The 6,575-nt window shown below is 39.4% G+C and overlaps 1 long non-coding RNA gene across 4 annotated transcripts in view; it reads left to right on the top strand.

Annotated features, from left to right (window-relative positions):
- Positions 1-6,575, top strand: part of LOC138166628 (uncharacterized) — a 107,108-nt gene that overhangs the window by 28,057 nt on the left and 72,476 nt on the right. The window contains exon 4 of one of the 4 annotated variants that reach the window (XR_011169659.1): positions 346-899. The exons of the other annotated variants lie outside the window; for them this stretch is intronic. This is a non-coding gene — a long non-coding RNA (uncharacterized lncRNA). Of the gene's footprint in view, positions 1-345; positions 900-6,575 lie in introns of those variants that run through there. 4 annotated transcript variants of the gene reach the window in all.

Raw genomic sequence — 6,575 nt, 5'->3', positions numbered from 1 at the left:
ACCAATTGGAGTTAAGTAACTTGCTCAAGGTTACACAGCCAGTTATTTCTGGGTGTGGTGCTAAGTATCTGAGCCCGGATTTGATCCCCAGGTCATCCTGACACTGGGACCGGTGCTCTTACTCACTGAGCCACCTGGCTGCCCCTTCTTCTTCTTCTTCTTCTTCTTCTTCTTCTTCTTCTTCTTCTTCTTCTTCTGCTGCTGCTGCTGCTGCTGCTGCTACTTCGTTAAGTGACTTGCCCAGGGTGTCCAAGGTCAGATTTGAACTCAGGTCCTCCTGAATTCAGGGCTAGTGCACCCTAGCTGCCCCTACTTTTCTTCTCTAAAGGAAAGTTTCCTTTACAGGGAAGGCTGGAGAAAATATGGATTGGCACAAGAATTGTGATTTCATCGATATAGAAACTCATGGATGAAGAAATTTTCTGCCAGCATAAATTGGCACCTTCTTTATACATAGTCAATATGTGTCAGGGATTGAACTTGAACCTAGATCTTCTGGTTGTGGGGCCTGCTCTCCATCTGCTATGCCATGAGGACTTTCTTAGCAAAGGTGATTATCAGGATTTGAAACTCATGACACATAAAGGAGTAAGAAAGCATACGGTTGTTCAAAACAAATTGTTATCAGGCCTAAACAAACTACATCTCAGGATAAAGAAGAAATTTGCCAATGTGAAGGTTGGGCTAATGGTGATTTTTGAAGAATCATTTAAAGAATCTTCAAGGGGAGAGATGATAAAGGAATGGAGGTGGGTAAAAATGTCTCTTCAATAAAGAAAAACAAGGTGGAAAAAGGAAAAGGAGCTATATGCACAAAAATATTTATAGTAGCTAAGTTTGTGGTGGCAAAGAATTGGAAATTGAGGGGATGCCCATCAACTGGGAAATGACTGAACAAGTTGTAGTATATGATTGTGATGGAATACTAAATGACAAGTAAAATGGTTTCAGAAAAACCAAAGAGGAATTAAATGAGCTAATGCAAAGCTGAAGTGAGTAGAACAAGACAACATTGTATACGGTAACAGCAACATTGTACAATGATCAACTGTTAATGATTTGTCTATTTTGATCCAAGACAATTCTAAATTCTTAATTTTGAAAAATGCTATCCACCTGTAGGGAGAAAACTAGTGGAGTCTGAGTGCAAGTTGAAGTATAATTTTTTAACTTTTTAAATTTTTCTTGCTTTTTTTTTTGGCAACATGGCTACTATGTGCCAGGTACTCTCCTAAGTGCTGGAAATACAAAAAAGGGCAAAAACAATCCCTCAAAGAATTCACAAAGTGAATAAATACAAATAAATGAAAAATAATTAATTAAAAAGAGGTTTGGGAGGGAAGGCGCTAGCTTTTTGGGGGGAAGCAATCAGGAAAGGCTTCATGCAGATGAAGGTGACTGACCTTCAATTTAAAGGAAGAACATGATTTTTTGAGGTGAAGATACTAATTTAGTACATGCATGGGAGATGGCTCATGCAAAAGCCCATATTCTGGAGATGGAGTGCTGTTTGTGAAGAATATGGAGAAGGACAGTTTCACTGAATCTCAGTCAAGAAGGAGGAGTAAGACCCAGCAAAGTTGGATAGATAGGGTTGGAGTCAGGTTGTTTAGCACTTTAAAAGTTGAACAGAGACATTTATATCTGATCTTAGAGGCAGTAGGAAACCACTGGAGTAGGTCAATTGGAGGAGCTACATGATCAGATCTGCATTTAAGGAATATCACCTTGGGAACAGCGTGGAGAATGAACTCTAATGAGGAGAGACTTGATGAGGCAGGGAGAACAATTAAGAAGCATTTGCAATAATCTAAAACATAGGATTCCATTATTTCTAAGAATCAAAATTCTCCAGTCCCTTAAAGAGTGGCATATGGTGAGTGTAAATAAGCTATAGCACATTGTCAGTGACAAATTGCAAGGAAAAAAAAGCCTTAAAGAAGATTATCAGAAGGATTTTTGAATGCTATTATTATTATTATCAATAATTGATTGCTGTGTATATAAATTATTCTCTTAAGGATTTTGTAAAGATGAAAAGGTAGATATTTGGATGAGTAATTGTTGACATTTCCTCAATCTTTTTTTGTCATAAAATATCTATGATTTTTTCCCTTAATTTTTTAATTTTTAATTTTCCTTAATTTATTAAATTTTTTTCCTAGAGCTGGAAGGGATTGTTTAGGCCATGTAGTCCAGCTCCATAATTTTACCCATGAGGAGACCAAGGCTTAGGGAAAGTAACTTGCCTACAGTCTAGCAGGTAGTATTAGAAGGTGGAGTTGGAACCCAGGTCCCATGACTCCAGAGTCAGAATTCGGTCCACAGCACCATGCTGAGAATTAATGTCTTTATGCTTTCAAAACTGCATGACCTTTAGTGTAGATGTTTTTCTATGTGCATACTTTGGTCTAGTTCAGCTGCTGCTCCCTTTCTGAGTGTTGTTTTTTTAATTTGGTGGCATTTCTCTTTACTCAGGCAGCATATTAGGAACTGTGATGTTAAAGTACAAATATGATAGCTCATTGTTTCTGATGGAGAAAATTCTTTAGCTATTTCAAACATGCCTCTGTATGCATATATAATGTACACATACATGCACACTCAAAAACATACACATACACTTCACTGAGTAGAATGTAAGCTTTTTTAGGACAGAGACTATATTTCATCTTGTCTGTATACTTGATGCCTCATATAATGCTTAGCATATAGTAGATGCCTGGTAACCATTTGTTGATTGATGAATATAGCTTCCCTTGGTGACTTGAAGTATGACTCATATTTAAACAAGTTCTGATGTGTTTCTTTTAAAAAAAATCAGTTCCATTATTTTATAGCCATACCTAGCAGAGTTGAATTTACTTTGGCACTGATTGATAGACACCTCTAGATGAGTTACTTTGCTTTTTTTTTTTTTTTTAAATAAATGGCTGGAGAGAATCTGCAAGCTTGTTCTTTGGCCATGAACCAAGATATTGGTTCATTTCTATCAGAGTTTGATCAGTGCTTGCAGTGGGAAGCCATGAGCTCTTCTCTCTTTCAAAGGAAAAATATTAGGGTGACAGGGACAAAATTATGTATGTAAGTACAGCAGTAAAAGAAACATCACTTTAAAGGAATATGCTCATTGAAAATGTAATGGTTAGTGGTGAAGCCAAGATGGCAGAAAGAAGCCAGAAAGTTGCCTGAGCAGCTACCCAGTTTCCCTTGGAAACAATATTAAATTAAGTCTCTAAAAGAATGTTGGAGTGATAGAATTCAGAAAAAAACCAGAATGAAACAATTTTCTAGACCAAGATAATGTAGAAGCATTTCAGGAAAGGTCTGTCTCACTTGGATAAAAGGAAGTGGAGCCCAGTGCAGGTGGTATTTGGGTGAGCCAGTGGGAGTCTCTTAGCCACAGCACAGATTAAGAGCACAGAGCTCTGAGGCCTTGAAGTCCCAGCTCAGTGACACAGCAGGACAGCTGTGAGGCCCTGAGCTCTAGCACAGCAGGCAAACTGCCAGCCCCAGATGCCCCAGTGCAGAAAGCCAGACCCCTGGCCCTCAGTGCAAGAAGCTTGGGACAATATCCCCTGTACTCCAGGAGCTGAGTTCAACTTTTAAAAATGAGTGAAAAACAGAAAAGAGCCCTGACCATCAAAAACTACTATGGCAACAGGGAAAATTCAAACCCAAACTCAGAAGGGACGATGATGTCAAAATACCTATGTGTGAAGCCTCAGGTGGGAATATGAATTGGTCTCAAGCCCAAAAAGTCCTCTTGGAAGAGTTCAAAAAGGATTTTAAAAATCAAGAGAGGTAGAAGAAAAATTGGGAAAAGAAATGAGAGTTATGCAAGAGAATTATGAAAAAAAAAAAGAATCAACAGCTTGGAAAAGAAAGCACAAAAATTGGCTAAAGAAGATGGCTCCTTAAAAAAATAGAATTGGCTAAATGGGGAAAAAAATCCACTGAAGAAAACAATGCTTTTAAAAGTAGACTTGACCAGGGCATACAGTCAAGATGGCAGAGTCAAGATGATGGAGTAGAAACAGGACCTCCACGCAGCTCTGGCTCCCACCACCTCCAATTCATGTAAAAGGGGACTCTGAACAAACTTTGAACTTACAAAACCCACAAAATGACACAGAGAAGCTAACCTCCCACTGAGAAAAGCCCAACAGGCTGGCAGGAATCAGCCAGCGCAGCGCTCTGGGAGCCAACCCCAGCCTGGCACTAGCCAGAGGTTTTAGCCCCAGGGTGGGCCTGACCAATCACTGGCTGGAGGGACTCCAGATCACCAGTAGCTGTGGCAGTTTCCAGATTTATCAACACATAGATTCTAAGGACAAAGTGAGAGGTCAGTGCAGTGTGAACTTTGGGACCAACTAGTTGGGAGTATGTCGGCTTTTGCCCCCAGGGTGAGAAGCCACTGAGGGCTGTGGAGCAGCCATCACCACATGGCAGCTTCAGCTCCTGGCCTGCACAATGTAGGGGGACCAAACAACCAGTCTGAGGGGTAATTGCTCTTGCTTTAAACTGCTTGGATCTGGATTGTGGTCTAGGGTGGAGGTCCAGGGGTATGTGACCAGCTTGCCAGAGCATTTGGAGGCTTCAGAGAGAGCACTCAACCTCCAGCAGCTGAGAAAACCCCAGCGTTTGGAACAAAGCTCTCCTGTCTGGTGGCAGAGTCCTACTGTGGCAAAAAGCCCAGGGGTCCACATGACTAAGCAAAGGAAACAAAGCAAACAGAAGAATCCAACATTAGACTCCTATTTTGGGGACAAAAAGGATCAAAGCATGGAACAGGAAGAAGACAGTGAAGTCAGAACTCCTGCACCAAAAGCTTCCAAGAAAACTGCAAGCTGGTTACAGGCCATAGAGGACCTTAAGAAGCAGATAAGAGAAGTGGAGGAAAAATTGGGAAGAGAAATTAGAATGATGCAAAAAAAAAATTATGAAATGAGAGTCAACAGCCTGAGTGAGGAAAATAATACCTTAAAAAATAGACTAATTCAAAAGGCAAAAGAGGCTAAAAAAGGCAACGAGGAGAAGAATGCCTTAAAATGCTGAATTTGCCAGATGTGAAAAGAATCTCAAAAGCTCACTGAGGAGAATCATTGCTTCAGCATTAGATTGGAGCAAATGGAAGCTAGTGACTTTATGAGAAATCAAGATGCTGTTAAACAGATGCAAACTAATGAAAGAATAGAAGACAATGTGAAATATCTCATGGGAAAAACCACTGACCTGGAAAATAGATCCAGGAGAGATCATTTAAAAATTATTGGACTACCTGAAAGCCATGATCAAAGAAAGAACCTAGAAATCATCCTCCAAGAAATCTCAAGGAAAACTTCCCTGATGTTTTAGAACCAGAGGGCAAAATAGATTGAAAGAATCTACCAACCTCCTGAAAAAGATCCCCCAAAGAAAACTCATAGGAATATTATACTAGGTTCCAGAATTCTCAGATCAAGGAAAGAATATTATAAGCAGCCAGGAAGAAACAATTTATAATTGTGGAAACACAATCAGGATAACTCAGGATCTGGCAGCTTCTACACTGAGGGTTTGAAGGGCTTGGAATATGATATTCTGGAGGTCAAAAGATCTGGGATTAAAACCAAGAATCACCTACCCAGCAAAACTTAGTATCATGTTTCAGAGGAAAATATGGTCATTCAGTGGAATAGAGGACTTTCAAGCATTCTTGATGAAAAAAGCAAAGTTGAATAGAAAATCTGACATTCAGATACAAGAAGCAAGAGAAGCATGAGAAGGTAAACAGGGAAAAGAAATCATAAGGAACTTATCAAAGTTGAACTATTAACATTCCTACATGGAAAAATGATCATTGTAACTGATGAAACTTTTCTCAGTATGAAAATAGTTGAAGGGAATATATATATATATGTCTATATCAGAGGGTATATGGGTGTATGAATACATATGTGAGTGTGTATATATATGTGTACAGGTATACATAGATAGAGGGCACAGGACCAATTTAATAGGAAGGCATGATACTTAAAAGGTGAAATTAAGAGGCAAGAGGAATATAATGAGAAGAGATGGGGAGAGACAGAATGGGGTAAACTATCTCATAATAGAAGAGGCAAGGGAAAATGGTCACAATGGAGGGGAAGAACAGGAAGGCAAAAGGGAATGGGTCAACCTTATTCTCATTGAATTTGGCTTAGGGAGGGAATGAAATACACACTAAATAGGACATCTCACCCTGAAGAAGAGTAGGGGTAAGGGGATGAGAGGGGGGATGATGGAAGGGAGGGCAGGCTGGGGGGGAGGGAAGTTGGAAGCACCCACTTTTGAAAAGGGACAGGATCAAAGTAGAGAATAGAACAAGTGGGAGGTGGGATAGGAGGGAGGGAAATATAGTCAGTCTTTTACTATATATCTACAATGGTAATAGTTTGCATTTACATGTACAACCTATACTGAATTGCTTATCTTCCCAGTAATGGTGGGTGACAAGGGAGGAAGGGAATGAATCTGGAATTCAAAGCTTTAAAATCAAATGTCTAAATATATATATATATATATATATATATATATATATATATATATAT

The sequence above is a fragment of the Petaurus breviceps genome, unplaced genomic scaffold (assembly GCF_028583685.1).
Source record: "Petaurus breviceps papuanus isolate PSGF00001 unplaced genomic scaffold, PetGlider_PUasm1.0 225, whole genome shotgun sequence".
In the NCBI taxonomy this organism is placed as follows: domain Eukaryota; kingdom Metazoa; phylum Chordata; class Mammalia; order Diprotodontia; family Petauridae; genus Petaurus; species Petaurus breviceps.
This window is presented reverse-complemented; position numbering and strand designations above follow the sequence as displayed.